Raw genomic sequence first — 20,410 nt, 5'->3', positions numbered from 1 at the left:
AAGTGCTCCCACCAATTTGCCCTTTCCCTTCTAAATGCAGCCCAAACCCTTCATTCCCATTCCTACATCTCCAAAGCCCCAACTGTATATCGCTGACTTAGGAGTTTGCTTCTGTTGGTGTTTTGTAACCGACACTATTTTGGTTTATAGAACATGTTTTCCACACTCTCTCCTTATCTAACATTCTGCAATGCATCTCTAAAATTAATCTATCCCAGGATACAGAATCTATGAATATGAAATAGGTTACTGGGACACCTTATACTGATCAAGGGTCAGTTTCATGAACCCATCCATGCACTCCACAATCATTTCAACTTTTGCCTCTAGAAACAAATATGTACTCCTATTTTAACAGGATTACCCTGGAAACGATGACATGCTAAAAATGACCCTAGACCATCTAAAGGTTATATTAATACTACTATCCAGCTATTGAATGTGAGAATTGAAGCTTTGTGGGGCTCTTGTTTTTTACAGTTACAATAAATACTACTGGGGGGGAAAAAAGACCCAGAATTTTTCTTTCAGTTTACTAGATTCCATTAAGCAAGGTATAAATTACTCTCTTCACACTCAGCAGATTCATAAGGTTATCTGCCTTTAGTGATTTCACTTTCTTACAGTATGAAATGATGAAGGTTGATAAAAGGAGAGATTACATTTTTAAAAAAAAATAAATAATAAAGAACAGGAAAGCAAAGCTAAAAGAAACAGCAGCTCTAATTTATTTCTCTGTGAGAGTCTCAGGTCTCTTTAAGTGTTTTCCTGTTTTGGCTCTTCAAATCCAGCCTAAGCTAAAATGAAGAGGTACGGTAGATGCTGTTACACATACAGTTCAGTTCAGTTCAGTCGCTCAGTCGCATCCGAGTCTTTGTGACCCCATGAATCGCAGCACGCCAGGCCTCCCTGTCCATCACCAACTCCCAGAGTCCACCCAAACCCATGTCCATAGAGTCGGTGATGCCATCCAACCATCTCATCCTCTGTCGTCCCCTTCTCCGCCTGCCCCCAATCCTTCCCAGCATTAGGGTCTTTTCCAAGTAAAGACCAAAAGGAAGCAAAACTAAAAGAAGATAAAACAGGAGAGCTGGGTTCGATCCCTGGTTTGGGAAGATCCCCTGGAGAAGGGAATGGCAACCCACTCCAGTATTCTTGCCTGAAGAATCCCATGGACAGAGGAGCCTGGTGGGCTACAGTCCATTGGGTTGCAAAGAGTCGGACACAACTGAGCGATTTTCACTCACTCACTCAAATTACTAGGAAAAATGGAGAAAATACCTTTAAATAAATTCAGTAAAACATGTCTAACCTTAAAGGATCCATCTGTTGTGTGCTTATTCTTCTTCAATAAAAAAGCAACATTAAAATTTCTCCTTTGGGAATTCCCTGGAGGTCCAGAGGTTAGGACTCGGCACTTTCATTTCCAGGGCCAGAGTTCAATCCCTGGTTGGGGAACTAAGATCCCATAAGCTGCATGGCATAGTGACAAAAAAAAAAATCTCCTTTGATGCTGACACTTTAAACAGCAAAGCAGCAGCTTAGCATATTCTTTTTTTGTTTGTTTTTTTGGCCCCCAAACGAGGCTTCCAGGGATTTCAGTTCCCCGACCAGGGATCTAACCTGTGCCCTTGGCAGTGAAATTGAGGAGTCCTGACCACTGGACCACAGGGGATTTCCCAGAAGACCTATCCTTTATTTTCAACTTAATTTATTTTTAAATTATAAAACAATATATAATCATTGCAGAAAATATATAGAGAGAAAATATAAAGAAAATAAAAATCACTCAAAGCACCACCACATGAAAAACTACATTTAAAGCTTTAATATATTTCCTGGTAGTCTTTTTTCTATACTTTCTAGTAATTTCATAAATTTTACAAAGTCAGAAGTACAATATATGTGAATGTATACACACATTTCACAAAAGATTTGGCAATAGATTCCAACAAATAAGAGATCTATATCTTTAGTCTAGTCCGCTCATTCTTTTATAATAAAAACCCAGAAATTGAAACAAAATTAACTAAAAATATACTGTCTTTCATTGAAGATTACTTCTAATAGTGAAAAATTGGAACAAGCAAAGTGTTCGGTAATAAAAGAAGGATTGTGCTGTCATATCTGACTCTCTGAGACCCCATGGACTAGAGCCCGCCAGGCTTCTCTGTCTTTAGGGATTCTCCAGGCAAGAATCCTGGAGTGGGTTGCCATGCCCACCTCCAGGGGATCTTCCTAACCCAGGGATCGAACCCAGGTCTCCTGCATTGCAGGCGGATTCTTTATTGACTGAGCCACCAGGGAAGCCCAAAAGAAGGATTAAACATATATATAAGGGAAAGCTATACAATGGAATGAAAGACAACTATTAAAATTGGATTTTTTTTGAAGAATTTAATGACAAAATTAAATCTTGATTCCTGATCCTTTCATTTAATTTTACATCCTGAGCATTTTCCCAAATCATTAAATTCTCAAAAAAAAAATCTAATTTATAAAATTTAGATTTTAGATTCTTAATGTCTACTGTAAATTGTTCCATCAATCTACATTCCCACCAGTAGATTCTTGGGTACATCTTTTTTTTTTAACTTAACTTTATTTTTTATTTTTTGCTTTTATTTTAATTTTTATTTATTTTAATTGGAGGCTAATTACTTCACAATATTGTGGTGGTTTTTGCCATACATTGACATGAATCAGCCATGGGTGTACATGTGTCCCCCATCCTGAACCCCCCTCCCACTTCCCTCCCCATCCCATCCCTCTGGGTCATCCCAGTGCACAGGCCCTGAGCACCCTGTCTCATGCATCGAACCTGGACTGGTGATCCATTTCACATATGATAACATACATGTTTCAATGCTATTCTCTCAAATCATCCCACCCTTGCCCTCTCCCACAGAGTCCAACAGTCTTTTCTTTACATCTGTGTCTCTTTTGCTGTCTCACATACAGGGTCATCGTTACCATCTTTCTAAATTCCATATATATGCGTTAACATACTGTATTGGTGTTTTTCTTTCTGACTTACTTCACTCTGTATAATAGGCTCCAGTTTCATCCACCTCATTAGAAGTGATTCAAACGCATTCTTTTTAATGGCTGAGTAATATTCCATTGTGTATATGTACCACAGCTTTCTTATCCATTCGCCTGCTGATGGACAACTAGGTTGCTTCCATGTCCTGGCTATTATAAACAGTGCTGCAATGAACATAGGGGTACACGCGTCTCTTTCAATTCTAGTTTCCTTGGTGTGTATGCCCAGCAGTGGGTCGTATGGGAGTTCTATTTCCAGTTTTTTAAGGAATCTCCACCCTGTTCTCCATAGTGGCTGTACTAGTTTGCATTCCCACCAACAGGGTTCTCTGTGGTACATGTTAATGAGACTTTAAGAAGGTATCCTTTTTTTAGTTTTTATTTATTTATTTATGGATGTGCTGGGTCTTCGTTGCTGCTCGCAAGCCTTCTCTAGTTGCGGTGCCCAGTGGCTTCTCTTGTTGCAGAGCCTCAGGGTCTGGACTCCTGGAGGAACTGGTGGCCACTGGGACCTGCTTCCAGCCATTTAGCTGCAGCCTCTCGAGGCGGGTGGAGGGGGAGGGCCCCAAGGGCACTTGTGCTTTCGCGTGACTCCCTCCCCTCCTGCCCTGCCTGGCCTTATCCTGGCATATAAGCAAGTCTTCTTAAACCCCACCCCCACCCCCAAAAAAACCCACTCACAGGCCCTCGAGTGTACGAGCTTCAATAGTTGTATCATATGGGCTTAGCTGCCCTGCAGCAGGTGGAGTCTTCCCAGATCAGGGACCAAACCTGTGTCCCCTGCACTGGCAGGCACACTCCCAACCACTGGACCACCAGGGAAGTCTAGTATACTCTTTTTTAATGCATTTATTTTTACCTTTTGAGACAATTAGTTATTTTGTTATTACTTTTAACATTTCCCCACTTTTTAAATCTTGAAAAATTTCAAGACAACAGTAAAAGATGAAAGAGTAGTACAATTAACATCCATATACTAAGGAGGTACATTCTTAAATCAACAAGTGCAAATATCTAGAAGAAAATGATTCCTAAAAGTAATTATGTAGATTTTTTAGGTGTCTGCAATTAAACATCCTTAAAATACCCAAAAAAAGTTGCTGATTTTATATAAAATGGCTAGGATCACAAAGAGGTAAGGTTCTTTTCAAAGCTACAATATATACATACTTTTTTTCTTTTAATGCTGACATACTGTTCTGCCAATTTCTTACTAAACTATTTATGACTACTGAAGAGGAAATCAGCCTAAGCTATGTAGAAGCTTCCGGTTACCACTCAGTATCTATCCTCTCCTTCTTTATTAACATAACCCCAACTGTGGAGCAAGAAACAAAGACCAAAAGCAGAAAAACAGTATCTCCCAGTCTCCCCTGCAGCAGAGGTGATGCTGTGATACTGTCTCATCAAGGGGTAGAAAGTAATATCCTCGGAAGGCCTTTCAGGAAAGTCCCTAAAAGGTGTCAGGGCTGGAGGCAGACTGCTGGCAAGCTCCTTTTTGCTTTTTTGACCTTCCCCTCTTTCCTGGAATTAGGGCCTGCAGATGCCAGACTCCTGACACATATCTGAGATGAGAACATGAGGGCAAGGATCACACTCAGGAGAGTGGAGCATAAAGACAGAAGGAACCTGGGGTCTCTGATAATCAAGGAACTGGTCTACTAAGCCTGGATAGCTTAGTCCCAGACTTATTTTATGTGAAGAAAAAAAATCCCCAAATTTGTTTAAACCATTGATTCCTGTAGTTACTTTTGAGTAAACTGAACCCTGACTGATCTGCTGGAGTTAATATACAAAGGTTATTATAACCTGCCAGAGTTATTTTACAAAGGTAAGAAGCAGGTGGAATTGGCTAAAATCAATTAGCTCATTTAAATACTCATTTATTATTGCACACAATCAATCTCTATTGAACACCTATGCTTGGAGGCAGAAGCACAGAAATACATAAGATGTGACTTATAGTTAAAATGAAGCAATCAAACCAACAATTAAAACGAAGTTTGATGAGTCATAAGGGAATGGCTACCCACTCCAGTATTCTTGCCTGGCGAATTCTACGGACAGAGGAGCCTGGTGGACTATAATCCATATGGTAGCCAAGAGTCAGACACAACTGAGCGACTAACACCAACACTATGGTAGGGGAAGAGTGGTAAGCTATGACATCATATAAGAAGTATTTAACCCAACCTGTTCGTTGGAAGGCAAATGGGATCAGAGAAAGCTTGCCAGGTGAAATGAAATCTAAGTTGAGACCTGAAAATGGAGATGGAAGTATTAGCCAGTGTTACCCAACAGGGCAATGAAGTCAGAAGAGTACTGCGGAAGAGGAAACAGCATGTGCAAAGACCCAGAGGAAGCAGAGAGAACATGACCTAGTATAGGAAGTACAACCACAGCTGAAACACAGAAATGGAGTGCAAGAGCACTCTTCTCAGGCACCGCCGAAATTACAGAGGCCGTCCCTCTCTGGCCAGACTAGACTCTGGAGTTGTTTTTTAATTATTCTTTTATTAAAATAAATAGAAATTAAGGATCAAAAGAGGCAAAGACTCTTCCAGCTCTCTCCCTTGATGGTGAGATTCTTTAAATGGTAGAATCGTCCTGTTCCTCCAAATTGGGGGGGCTTGCTCAACAATGCAGAGGATAATAGAGGCTTTGCCCAACACCGTATGATGGATTGAGAAGGGTTAGGCTGACAGATGCAGGCAAGTGTCGCAATGAGACTTACTGCTGGGAAGAATAACACTTGGGCAATAATAATAGAGAAAGAGATGGAAAGAGAACACTATTATAATAGGGGGACAAGAGACAAAGGAGGTCCTGACTAGACTGCTTACAATGGAATGCAGAGAAGAGGACGTGTGCTTTGAGGAGAGACTGGTAGGTGACCTGGAGAGGACTGAGAAGATGTGCAGGGGCCAGAAGACGTGGCGAAGGGAGCTCTGAGGAGTCTCGCCTGGGAGAGGAAGGCAGCGAGCACAGTGACTGACTCCATGCTCCAGGATTCCAGCTCCATCAGTGAGGGGTTTTGTGACCTCCACTTAAGCCCCATGTGTTTCAGTTTCTGCATCTGTACAATGGGAATAATAATATAATCTCAAAGGATTTGTGAGGAGTTCCATGGAAGTTCTCAGAACAGGACATGGCGTATAGAAGATGCTGAATAAATGCTAGCCACGTGAAAAGTGATGGTGATGCCATTCACCAAGACAGGGGACACAAGAGGAAGCACAAGTTCTGGGGGAGAGGAAGGATAAGTTCAAGTTCGGACACATTCACCCGATCTGCCTGTGGGACATGCGGGAGGCAATGGAGGACACGGGGCTGCAGCTCAGAGGAGAGCGGTGAGAGCCAGATGCTCCTTTATCAAGGGTGGTGCGAGGGTGGCCTCTGAGCAAGGACCCGGCAGGCAGGGAGAAGCAAGGCCTGAGGGGAGGGCATGCGGTAAGATGCGGAGAAAGACCTCGGGCAGCTCCCAGGGATCACCGGCACTCAAGGGACAGACAGCGCGAAGAAGACGGAGGGAGCAGCCCCTGGGACAAGAGGAAGACTCACTCAAAATAATGCTCATAAAGTTGCACCGTAGCAACTACAGAAACAAAACCATGAAAGGCGGTGCGATGAGGGAGACACACCATCTTGCACGGGGCACTAGCTTAGAGACTGGAAATCAAGGGTAGGGACAAAAAGATCTAAATAAAAATCAGCATTCCCTAAGAACCAGTATTTACAGTGTATTAACATTGTTCGTAAATCATCATAAGAGCCCCAGAGTGAAATCTCCAACTTGATAAGAGGCAGAGGGCTCTTTTGGAGAAGGCAATGGCACCCCACTCCAGTACTCTTGCCTGGGAAACCCCATGGACGGAGGAGCCTGATAGGCTGCAGTCCATGCGGTCGCGAAGAGTCAAACACGACTGAGCGACTTCACTTTCACTTTTCACTTTCATGCACTGGAGGAGGAGATGGCAACCCACTCCAGTGTTCTTGCCTGGAGAATCCCAGGGTCGGGGGAAGCTGGTGAGCTGCCGTCTATGGGGTCGCACAGAGTCGGACACGACTGACGCGACTTAGCAGCAGCAGCAGCAGAGGGCTCTTTTAGTGAGCAAACTGTCCAAGAAAACTGCTTTATCAATGGGGGCTAAGCCTGAGAAAACTCTCATACAGTAACCTGAGTGGCCAAGAAAGAATCACATTTTTTAAGGAAAGAAACTAGAACACAGTGGCTTTACTGAAAAATAATCCAAATTGCATTTTGAAAATAAAGTTCAACTGGCCCCTAAGCTTTCAGTTACTGAACCTGAAAAGCCACTTTAAATCACATCACTTTGGCGCATGGAGGAAAGAGAGATAGCCATTGGTCCAGATTCCAGATATGAGATGTATTCTGGAAAGCCCTCTGTAAAGCAGATAACTGCATCTGAATCTAAGACCACTGCATCCGGATCCCTGGGTAGAAGGTTAGGGAAAGTGTACTGCTCTCTGAAATGTGTTAAAGACACTGACCAGACCATTCATGCGCACACCAACATCTGGGAACCCCTGATCTGTCTGTCTGATCAGGAGACCAAGGGATAGAGAAAATGAATAGCCTGGACAACTGCACACAGCTAATGAGACAGGTAGGGCAGTCCTCACACTCTAACTTGTATCAGAATCACCCAGAGAGCTTGTTAAATACAAATTTTTGAGACTACTCTAGGAGTTTCTGATTCAGCCCAAGAATTCACGTTTCTAACAAGCATGAGGTGAGGCTGCTGCTGCTCACCTAGGGACCACCCTTTGAGAATCTCTGCTCTGGACTAGTCATTAGAGAGTCTCCTAAGGGCTTCCCTGGTGGCTTAGACGGTAAAGAATCTGCCTGCAATGAGGGAAACTCATTGTGTATATGTATCAGACTCGGGTTTGATCCCCGGGTCGGGATCAAAAGGGATCCCAGAAAAGGGAATGGCAACCCACTCCAGTATTCTTGCCTGGAGAATTCCATGGACAGAGGAGCCTGGGGGGCTACAGTCCATGGGGTCTCAAAGAGTCAGACACGACTGAGCGACTAACACTCTATGTACATCAACTCAATGAGACCTGTACCCTTAAAGAAAAGTAGTGCATTTCAGAAATGATGCTGAAAATGAAAAAGAAAACATGACGAAATATAAACTTCACACATGTATTCTAAGCCCTTCTGGTCAATCAGAAAAAACACAGAAAGCTGGAAAAGACCCAGACTAAACTAAGCTAGAATGAAATTACAAGGGTCAGGGAGAAGAGACCAAAATGACTGAATAAATAGACTAAATTCACAAAACAGGGTAGAGACAGGTCATAATTTTAAAATCCATAGAATTATGAAAAAGTATGTTCCGAATGACAGCATTAGGCAGCTGTTTCGATTATTTGACTGTAAGAAGTCACTTTTAAGTATCTTTTTGTGTTATTTACTCAGGAAATCTAATCCCCAAACAGTCTTGAGGCTACATTTTTATTCAAAACAACTTTCAAACGTGGTTTCCCATTGGTTCCACACAAAGCCAGAGAAGCCACAGAGAAACATTCTCCCCTCACCACCACCACCTTAATTCTGCATGACTCAGACCTTCTGGTATTACATTAGAAAGAACAGCATTCTAACCCACTCTAACTGCTCCTCTCTGCTCCTGTAGACAGCTCTTAGCCCTGAAACACTACATTCATATCTCTCAGCAGCTCAGAAGATCTGTAATTGCCTCTTGTCTACCTGCTATTTGTCTCATGGTTCTGAGCACACCTCCAAAATCCATAATGATGAATCCCACTGGCGACATCCCCTTGGGGCTGTCATGCACATTTTATATCATATTGTTTTCACCCCTTTTCAAGCCCATTTCCCACTTGTGGTTGTTGCTGTGCTACCTCTAGTATCTGCTGTCATTTCCTTCGAAGAAAGTAATACATCCAAGGGTTAGATCCTTTCAATATCCATGGGACTCCTACATCCAGCTAAGCTGTTCCCTCTACCTTCTGAGCATCTTTGCCCAGGCTTCCCTCTTTGTTACGTATGTTTGCTTTTGGACCCCTCCCACCCAACTCCCAACACCCTCCTGTCTTCCCCAAAATAACCTCACTTCTAAAGGCACAAGGTCTGGGTTTTGAACTTTTCAAAGTCAGTCTAATATCCTTCTGTCAACAAATATACCACTTTTTTGAGCTTAGAGGCAAAAACAGGCTACCCAGACAGGTTAATGGTTTGAATTGTCATTAAGTTTTTTTTCCCAGGATTCATTACTAGCTATCCTTCACCATAAAAATGTTGATTCTGCTTATGGTTTTCAAACTAAAACTTCCTAAGACATTAGAGGATCTCTCCTTTGTCAAGCCCTGTGACAAGACACACACACACTAACCCACCTACCTGAAGACCAAAATTCAGAGTTTACCATAATCAAATCCCAAATATAATGTAACTGCCAATCAAACAACTTAAAATTTAAACACAGGCTCTATGCCTACTGTCAATTATTAAATCTTAGTCTAAAGAAAGTGAAAGTGAAAGTCGTTCAGTCACGTCCAACTCTTTGTGAACCCAGGCCAGAATACTGGAGTGGGTAGCCTTTCCCTTCTCCAGGGGATCTTCCCAACCCAGGGATCAAACCCAGGTCTCCCACACTGGAGGTGGATTCTTCACCAGCTGAGCTACCAGGGAAGCCCAAGAATACTGGAGTGGGTAGCCTATCCCTTCTCCAGCGGATTCTGACTCAGGAATCAAACTGGAGTCTTTTGCACTGCAGGCAGATTTTTTACCAGCTAAGCTACTAGGGAAGCCCCAAATCTTAATTGTAAACCATATATCTGATAAAGAGTTAATATTCAGAACATATAAAGAACTCCTGTAACTCAACAACAAAAAGACAAACAATCTGATTAAAATATGGGCAAAAGACTTGACTAAACATTTATCCATACATGAATGGCTAACAAGTATTTGAAAAGATGTTTAACATCACTAATCATTATTGAAATGCAAATCAAAACCATACGACATCACTTCATACACATCAGGATGGCCATCATCATCAAAAACAAAAACAAAAAAATACTAAAACCCAGTGGTGGTGAGGATATGGAGAAACTGGAATGCTTGTGTACTTCTGGTAGAAATATAAAATGGCTTGGCTGCTGTGGAAAACAGTAAGGTGGTCCTTCAAAAAATTAAAAATAGAATTAATATGTGACCCAGCTAGTCCACTGTAAGATATATATCCAAAACAGCTGAAAGCAGGAATGCAAATAGATTATTTACACACCTATGTACAAGTAGCTTATTCATAACATTCAAAAGGTTGAAGCAACCCAGATGTCCATCAATGAATGAATGGATAAACAAAATGTAATCTGCGTGTGTGTGTGTGTGTGTGTGTGTAAGAAATATTATTCAGCCTTAAAAAGGGAGGAAATTCTAACAAATGCTACAATATGGATGAACTGTGAGAATATTACTCTAAGTAAAATATGCTTGTCACAAGAAGACAAATATTGTATGAATCCACTTCCATGAGGTACATAGAACAGTTAAATTCACAGAGACAAAAAAAATGAATGGTGGTTGCCAGGTGCAGGGCGTGGGGAGAATGAACAGTTGTTTAATGGCTACAGAGTTTCATTATGGAAACTGGTTTCACAACAGTGTGAATATACTTATTGGAACTATACACTTAAAAATGGTTAAAATGGTAAGTTTTATCTTGTGTGCTTTAACACAATTTTTAAGTATAAACTTAATGAAATATTTTCTTATAATGGCCTTAACATAAATCTATAGTCATTTTTATCTTATATAAAGTATATTATCTCTTAATATTAACATACATAGAATGATATAATACTGCATGTGTCTTTTAAAGTAAAGGTATAATCTGATTATAAAATACCTAAAAATATGTCAATATTTATTTATAATATCAATAAATAAATTTATGAAATATTTCTATTTATAAATAAATACGACAAGTAAATGATTTATTTATACTGTTTATAAATAAATTTTCTAGATTGAAAATATCTAAAAAATAACACACTTTATACACAAAGCTTACTTTCTGTAAAATTAATAACTTTATAGGAAGGATTACTAAAGAATGTACATGGCAATGAAAATATTCTATCAAAGTCTAGTATCTAATATTAATACTTTCTTTTATTTGGGGGATTCAAAGAACTTCATAAAATCTCTGAATAGTATAGAGAAAAGATTTGGTCTGTCTGAACCATAAACTGCACAGCAAAGCTTTCATCACAATGTTTACCGAACAATGCTGGACTGGATGCTATAGTAGCAAAGCACAGACTCCAGGAGCCTCTAATACCTACCCCATTACTCTTTACCACGATCTGAGTAAGATACCTGAGGTACGACTTACTAGCAAATCAAGAAGATATTTCATAAAACTTAGCATTTGGCATCTAGCTGTCAAAAACAAATTAATCCACTTGCATCCAAGGAAAAATATATTCATTTTAAATTGAGACATAAAGTTCAAATAACAGTAATTTGATCTAACAACATGCAATTTGAGAACATAAGTGAAAGTTGCTCAGTCGTGTCCGGCTCTTTGAGACTCCATGGACTCTACAGTCCATGGAATTCTCCAGGCAAGAATTCTGGAGTGGGTAGCTGTTCCCTCCTCCAGGGCATCTTCCCAACCCAGCTATGGAACCCAGGTCTCCTGCACTGCAGGCGGATTCTTTACCAGCTAAGTCACCAGGGGAGCCCACTTGAGAACATAATCGTGTGTCAAAACAGTATACTAAAAATACTAGCATTGTTTTATTCAAAGCAAAAGTCAAGGTGATTGTAATACCTTTAAATCCAAAAATACAAAGATTAGGTGGAAGTATGCTTTCATTCCATTGGCAGTGTCCGTCTTGGGTGGTAGTCACTTGTAAAATGCAGATTCCTAAGCCCTTCCCCCTAGCACTCTGATTCAGATTATGACACACTAGATTTGGCACCTACTCTTACTAATTTGAATTTTCATTGTGCATTTTTAATAAGTACTATAACAACACTTTAAGAAACAATGCAAAACACACCTCCAATAAGATGCAAATTACAGAGCCTTAAAAGTATATCTTATAAGGAAATTAAATCTCATCTTATTCAACCTGATAAACAATTGACAAATTGATCAATTTTAATAAGAAAGAATAGCAATATTTACATACAAACGAACAGCATCGCTTCTCTGTAAGCTATAAGTCTAATAACAATACTATTATATGACTGTGTGAAACTCAGTCACCTCTTTTTAGAAGTAACTTTCAATACAGTGTATAAGACTTCAAACACACATACAAATTATATAGAGAGAAACTGGTTTCATTACATTATTCCCCTTTCTGGTTTTTGATCAAAATTACAACTTCCCAGATCCCATAGCTCTGCAGAACTTTAGACTACTTCCAAAAACACCCTCTGAGGGTTTACATTTGCCACCACAGAAAATAGGATGCTTAAAAGAATGCCCCAGAGGATTTAGATGCAGTTCCCAAAGAAAAAAAAATCTCTGGGACCTCCCTGGTGGGCCAGTGGCTAAGATGCCACACTCCTAATGCAAGGAGCTGGGTTTGATCCCACAGGTGTGACCAAGAGTTCACATGCAGTAACTAAGATCCAGCGTAGTCAGATAAATAATTTTTTTTTTAACGTTTTGAGTAGACGAGAGAGTGCAAAGTCTCAGAAAGACTGCTTTGAACAAGATAATGTTCACCTCTGTGGACAAGGAATGTTGACTGTCATTCCAGTAAACAAGGACCAAGCCATCAGCCACTGCAGCACCCCTGCTCCCACTGATGGTACGCCCCAAGGGGATTCAGGATACAGAAAAACAGGAAGCATCCTGTGCTATGGGTACTGGCCCCAGATAATTAAGATGCACATCTAACGAATAATTTCATTGAGCCCAGATTCTTGCATTTCCTCATAAGTAAAAAGGCACTAAAGTCATTAATGTGCAATGTTTATTTCTGTGATTAGCAGTTATCTTTTGATGCTTGACTACACGTTTTGTTTCGTTTTTTTTAAAGCTCAACACGCCTACACATCCTGGTTTCCCCTACCTCTCTGGAGCAGTTCCTCAAAGATATCTGAGAGGCTGTCTCCTGGGCTATAGTCTTCAGTAAGGTCCCGGAAAAAAACTTAATTCAAAACTCTCAAGTCGTGTGTTTTTCTTCTGTCGGCACTTGGATGTGTAAATTCAAGTAGGCTTACTTTTCTTTAATTTGTTACTGAACATTACTGAACACACATCAGTAGTAATAAGAAAAGACATTACCTGTGATTGCTCTCTTCACCAGACTTCTGCTAGATTATGTCTGCTCACTTCACTCTATCGGAAGGGCAGAAAAGATTTTTTCAACACTTGGCACTGCTGGCAAATCCCAGAAGAATATTTCCAAAATCTATAGAAAACAACTAAAAAAACAAAAAGAGAGACCCACAGTCATCAATAAACTATAAAAACCCAATCAATTTTTCTCTAGGCTCTCTCCCCTCCCAGCTACCACCATTTGTTGCATACTGAGTGGCTCTGCCTCAGATTGCACTTATTTTTTTTTTAAGTTATAAGCAAAAATTGAATCTTTATTTAGAAGTCTGAATGCTAGCCAAATATGACAGACTCCCACTGGGCAGCAGAAAGGAGAGAAGGATTCTTCTGTCCTCCAAGAGATGGTAAGTAATTATATACTTCTTTCAGAAGAGAAAAAAAAAAAATGTGGAACCAAATAAACCCATATCCATGCATCAGCAACATAACATTATAATGAGAACAAAATATAAAATAGCAAGAAACTTCACAGCCTGCTTCTCTTTAAAGGTGTGATATTCGCCAGATATTCCCTGGCACCTCTGACCTATTCAAATATTGACAGTTGAAAGTTCAATTTTTTTGCCATCCCATGGGCAAAGTTTACTTTGGTTTTAGACACAGATCTCATGTGATCACGCCTACCTGGGAAGATGCTTCACAGTACAGTTACATGGCCTCCTGACCATATATTCAGAAAAACATGAGCTTGAAGAAGGCTGAGAAGGGGGTTCCCTGGTGATACAGTGGCTAAGATGCAGCACTTCTAGTACAGGGGGCCTGGGTTCCCCAAAAAAGGAAGCTGGGAAATTGTCCCACCTGAACCAAACAGTACAGAGAACATAACCTAGCGGTGTCCTAGAGAGCACAGCAGAGACTAACCCCAAGCACAGAGACCTCAAAAGGCAGAAAGAAAGTGAAGTCACTCAGTCGTGTCCGACTCTTTGAGACCCCATGGACTGTAGCCCACCAGGCTCCTCCATCCATGGGACTTTCCAGGCAAGAGTACTGGAGTGGGGTGCCATTGCCTTCTCCAGGAGATCCTGACCCAGGGAATGAACCTGGGTCTGTTGCATTATAGGCGGACACTTTACTGTCTGAGCCACCAGGGAAGCTGATGCAAATGCTAAACAAAGTGAAAGAGGAAGCTAATAGATAGGAACAGGTGGAAGCCAGAGAAAAATGACCAAGAAAAAAAACACATTTTAATATAGCAATAGATACTATATGTAAATTTTAAGCATAGGAACCATATTAAGTGCCTAATAACTGGGAAAGGAGAGTTAAGTAAATTTGACAAAATGACCTAATTTACTTTACACAATTTTGTCAACCATCAGAAAATTCTGAATTTTAACAAAGTGGGGAAAACATCATTTATCATATAAAGAAGAAAGAAAACACAGAATACAATGTTGTAATTCCATATGATCACAATCACCAATGCAAAGCAAGAAACAGGAAGCACTTTGTTCTAATATAATTAGAAGTATTTCCCCAACTTTAGATGGGTTAAGGTGAGCAATTCAAGTCAGAATCTAGTACTGATAGGGACAGAGTAAAGGGACAAAGTAGGTCCCTACTTTGCAAACAATTAATTACACTGGGGGGACTATAAGTAAAAATAATATGGGAGACCCCTGTAAGTTAATGATTACTCAGGAGAGAAGGTCTGCTTACCCACAAAACCAAGCAGGCTTGCTTAACACACAGCCATGCAACAGAAGCGCAAGACATGCCCCAAAACAATATAACAATGGTGGCATAAACCTCACATCCCGCCCAGTGAGCTCATTAAGTTAATGATCCCTAGGACATACTCTCTGCACACATAAAAAACAATAATTTGTGGACCTAGCTTGACCATGCAGGGACAAGAAAACTCCCCTGCCCAACCTGGAGGAGGAGCTGATGATGGAAGCATGATGTCTACCCAAGAGAGACAAAGAAGTTCTTCTCCCCCGCCCTACTTTTCCTTTGATTATAAAACTGTAGCCCAGTAAGTTCTTAGGGTGCGTCATTTCTTGCCCACATGCTTGTAAACCTCACAAGTGTTCTATTTTAATAAATCACTTCCTTATCTATCACTTTGTCTCTTGCTGAATTCTTTTCTACACTGAGACATAAAGGACTGTAATACTGGGGCTCTTCAGAGGCCCCCCTGAAATGACACTACACAGTTTCAGTACAACAAATGTTGTTCAGTTGCTAAATCGTTTCCAACTCTTTGTGATCCCATGGACTTCAGCACGCCAGGCTTTCCTGTTCATCATTATCTCCCAGAGTTTGTGCAAACTCATGTCCATTGAGTTGATGATGCCATCCAACCATCTTGTCCTCTGTCATCCCCTTCTCCTCCTGCCTTCAATCTTTCCCAGGATCAGCATCTTTTCCAATGAGTCAGCTCTTTGCATCAGGTGGCCAAAGTACTGGAGCTTCAGCATCAGTCCTTCCAATGAATATTCAGGGTTGATTTCCTTTAGGACTGACTGGTATAACAAATACACCAGGTCTTTTCAAAATCTCTGTGTAATAAGGACGCACCCCTCATTAACATAATTTTTCTGTAACAGTCCGGCATATTAAAAGATGGTTCCCTAGAAGTCACTATGAGAGGTTTTGTGTGTATGTTTGACCTACAGATGCCTCAAAGGCTTGGAACTCGTTTCTTATAACATATGTTTCGTGAAAGGGATAAAGATGAAGAGAGGGACCTCAATGTGACCAAAGTCTTCAAAACTGGGTACAGTTTTCATATACAGAAAAAGTGTGTATGGGGCCTGAGAGGCAAGGGATAACACTTTACATGCAAATAAACAAATTCTTCACATTAAAATTTCTTCAGTACCTTCAAATCTGCCTTCTTTGCTCGACTCCAATATTAAGCACCTATGACCTCAAAGTATAATTCATAATCAAATCTCTGGACATTTAATCTCAAGCCATTTTACAATGACTTACAAGTAAGAGAGAATTCTACTTCTTCCATAATCCCACATGAACTGTTTTATTATCATGTACTGGAGAGAGACAGGCTCTCCTATTGCCTCTTAAGAATTACAGATTGCTTCCAGATGCTTTTCAGGTGATGTCAAGCCTTTTCTCATTTTGTGACTCTTGAATTATGAAAGGGCATCTCTAATTCATGAGAAACACTCCTCCCACTTCAGTATCCATTACCATACATTCAGCCCTTTCACTATTTTATAGGCACTCACACACATATGCTTTTGCTTGGGTAGCAAGGCATCCCTGTGTATCAGGGAGGGCTTACTGAGAATCACTCATATTTTACCAGCAGAATTCCACCAGCAGCCACGCTTTGAGACTTCAAAGGAAGTTGGGCTCCTTTAGAGTAATGCACAGGATGACATGGAAAGCAAGGTTAAACAGAATTAAATTGAAAGGACTCTCTTAAAATTCACTGGGTCTTTATAATTCTCTCTTGTCACTTCCCTTAAAAACAAAATACATCTCCTGCTAGTAAGGGGGTGAGGAGTTGGCAGTTCACGATTGAGTCACACCCACATCTCTGCCCAGGCAAGCGCTTTCCTTCTAACAAAACATTCTACCTGCACTTAACAAAACCAAATTCAGGTTCACAGTCCTGCTATGCAATGGCTATGTCATTTCCCTAATTTCAAAACAGGGACAAAATTTAAACCTCATCTGCGGATGGCATAAACTCGGTGAATGCAGACCTCTACTTGCTGAGCTCAGAAATCTGCTAATAGGTGGGGAGTGAGTGCACAAAAAGCCCAGCAAACCACCAGATGAATGCTGTGCATGTTGTGGGCGGAGAAGGGAAGAGAATTAATAGCCATGCTGCAGATTTCTCCCTGTATCGGCAAAATGAATGCAGAGGGGCGTTTTTATTAGGAGGTGTGGATTTTTCCATAGCACTGGATTAATTGACCCGTGCTATAATCAAGTGCTTTCCTGGAGAGTAATTAACAAATCAATCAATCAAGTACAAGCCTCAAACGATTCAAGAAGTTTTCAAATTTGTAGCGTTGACGATGAGCTGATTATTGAATAATTTCATTCTCCAAAAGAGCTGAACTGAGACAAGTAATGTGAAAACTTGCAGATAAGAACAAAATGTTCTACTGAGGCCCACAATCTTCCCTGATTCCACTCAAGCATATTAATAATAATTCGAGAGTCTTAAAATGGATGGACCTAAGCCCAATCCCTGAATTTTATAGGTGACAAAAATAAACCACAGGAAAGGTAGGGGACAGGGCTTCCCAGGTGGTGCTGGTAGTAAAGAATCTGTCAGACAATGCAGGAGACATAAGAGATGAAGTTTCAATCCTTGGGTCAGGAAGATCCCCTGGAGGATGGCATGGCAACCCACTCCAATATTCTTGCCTGGCAAATCAAAAGACAGAGCTGCCTAGTGGGCTACAGTCCATGGCGTCACAAAGACTCAGACACGACTGAAGAGACTCAGCATGCACAAGGTAGGTGACGTGTTCACAAGTAAATGCTGGTAAACAGGGAAGACAGAGGTAGAACCCAGATCTTCTCTATGTTAAACTCACAATTCCTCAACTACTTACCCATTAAGTCCATTTCATTCCTTTCTCCAAACAGCAAAATTTTTAAAGCTTTGTGGAAAGCTCAATCAAATGAAGCTTTAATCTTCAATTTCCATCCAATTGACTCCTGAGATTTTACACTAATTATATAGATTCTCTTCTTCACTCAAGAAACGCAGTTTTATTTGAATGCTTTGGGAAGGTCCCAGCCACAAAATGAATGAGTGAACTGCAGCATGTCACAGAGGCGGAAGAGCAAACAGAGAGACTGCAGGCGTCTCAGGAATGAATGAACAATGGTCAAAATGAGGAACAACGGTGAACAAAATCGAAATCTAAGCATTAAAGTGACACTTCCTGCAACAACTACTCCTGTTTCTTAAAGAAAAAAAAAAGTAGTAGTTGTTGTTGTATTCAAGTAGGTTTGGAAAATGCAACATTCTAAAATATCCCTCTTGATATTGGGCGTCCCTGGTGGCTCACATAGTAAAGAATCTGCCTGCAATGAGGAAGACCTGAGTTTAATCCTGGGCCAGGAAGATCCCCTGGAGAATGGAATGCCTACTCACTCCGATATTCTTGCCTGGAGAATTTCATGGGCAGGGAGCTCAGTCCATGGGCTCTAGTACATGGGGTCACAAAGAGTCGGACACCATGGAGTGACTTTCACTTCACTTGCTTCACTTACATTCTGAAATATCCCTCTTGAATATTCACAACGTGCATTATTGTTAAGTTTATTAAGGCTCTGCTGCTGCTGCTGCTGCTAAGTCGCTTCAGTCGTGTCCAACTCTGTGTGACCCCACAGACGGCAGCCCACCAGGCTCCCCCATCCCTGGGGTTCTCCAGGCAAGAACACTGGAGTGGGATGCCACTTCCTTCTTCAATATATGAAAGGAAAAATGAAAGTGAAGTCGCTCAGTCGTGTCCAACTCTTAGCAACCCCATGGACTGCAGCCTACCAGGCTCCTCCGTCCATGGGATTTTCCAGGCAAGAGTACTGGAGTGAGTCACCAGTGCCTTCTCCATATTAAGGTTCTAAGAAGGCCTAAAAAAAGAAGCCCACTTAGTTTTGTTTAATATGCTTCCCGATCTTCTTTGCCATCTTTGGTTTGCAGATCCTGTACTGACATCCTCCAAGAAGCATCCTTCAGGAAGCACATACAGCATTTTTGATGAATGACAATGACACTCATTGAGCAGCATTTATAGTGAGAACGGCTTGCTCTTCCAGACCCAAGTGTCAAAAATCAACTCTTGAGGTAAAGGAACCCTGTGACTACAATGAAAATAACTACCACCATCAAGTAGGAAGTGCTAAGTGCAAGGCACTGTGCTAGATACAATTTTTTTGAGAAGGGGTAGGATGTATTCAAATTCAAATTATACCTCCCAGAGACTGTACCTATTCATAAATGAGCAAAACATTTTTAACAAATAAAAATGTCATATACACTGTTCTGCACCTTGCATTTTTCACCAAACAGCATATACTGGCAATGTTTCCAAAATGATACATAAAGAGATTCACTGGTATTTTTTTATATGACTACACAGTTTTCTAATGTAAACTGCACAGTTTTCTAACAGCAGTTGTTAATGCAATGTATTAATTCAGTCTCCCACGTTGAACATTTTGGTTGTTTCCCGTCTTTAGCCATTTTATAAACACTACTACAATAAGTATATTTGTACATAAATCACTTTCTCATACATGCAACATGTATGTATATGTAGGATACATGCATAGTATATATGAATGTATGTATATCTAGAGGAGTGTATTTGCACACTTACCTAGGATAAATTTCTAGAACTAGAATTCTGATTCAAGGAATATGAGTTTTTTCATACTACTGTTGTTGTTTCATTACTAAGTCACATCTGACACTTTTTCAAGCCCACCAGACTCCTTGGTCCATGGGATCTCCCAGGAAAGAATATTGGAGTGGGATACCATTTCCTTTCCCAGGGCATCTTCCCAACCCAGAGATCGAACTGTTAGGGGAAGCACACTCACTGAAACCGCCCACCCTGGCCAGGCACCATAGTAACCATTTGCACGAGTTGTTTTACGACAGGACGTCCTGGTAAGGAACACGGAACTAATAAGCCTCCACCAACCGAAAGAGTTCCAGAAAGGTCGAAAGCAGACACCACATGTCCGACCACCTCCCAGAATCCTCTCTGGCGTCCATCTTGGCTGAACAAGGCATGCACCCCCAGGGAAGGACTCTGAGTCAGAATGATTGGCTAAGGACAACCCAGAAACTAATCCATCACCATAAAACCGGAGGCTGTGAGCCATGTGGCAGAGCTGTTCTCCCGGGTTCCCTTACCCTACTGCTCTCCGCCTGGGTGCCCTTTCCCAATAAAATCTCTTGCTTTGTCAGCACATGTGTCTGCTCTGACAATTCATTTCCAAGTGTTAGACGAAAGCCCGGTTTCGGGCCCTGGAAGGGGTCCCCCTTCCTG

General features: G+C 41.0%; 1 protein-coding gene and 1 long non-coding RNA gene across 7 annotated transcripts in view; one reads left to right on the top strand and one right to left on the bottom strand.

Annotated features, from left to right (window-relative positions):
• The window catches only part of FHIP1A (FHF complex subunit HOOK interacting protein 1A), a 381,881-nt gene that overhangs the window by 192,639 nt on the left and 168,832 nt on the right, over window positions 1-20,410 (bottom strand). For 5 of the 6 annotated variants that reach the window (XM_081544005.1, XM_081544003.1, XM_081544002.1 and 2 more), the window contains one exon: window positions 13,359-13,498. The exons of the other annotated variant lie outside the window; for it this stretch is intronic. The gene's annotated coding sequence lies outside the window, so the exon portion shown is untranslated. The remainder of the gene's footprint in view (window positions 1-13,358; window positions 13,499-20,410) is intronic. 6 annotated transcript variants of the gene reach the window in all.
• Window positions 1-20,410, top strand: part of LOC145526965 (uncharacterized) — a 57,600-nt gene that overhangs the window by 2,385 nt on the left and 34,805 nt on the right. The window lies entirely within an intron of this gene.

The sequence above is a fragment of the Giraffa tippelskirchi genome, chromosome 11 (assembly GCF_054371585.1).
Source record: "Giraffa tippelskirchi isolate mGirTip1 chromosome 11, T2T-mGirTip1v1.2.pri, whole genome shotgun sequence".
NCBI lineage: Eukaryota > Metazoa > Chordata > Mammalia > Artiodactyla > Giraffidae > Giraffa > Giraffa tippelskirchi.
This window is presented reverse-complemented; position numbering and strand designations above follow the sequence as displayed.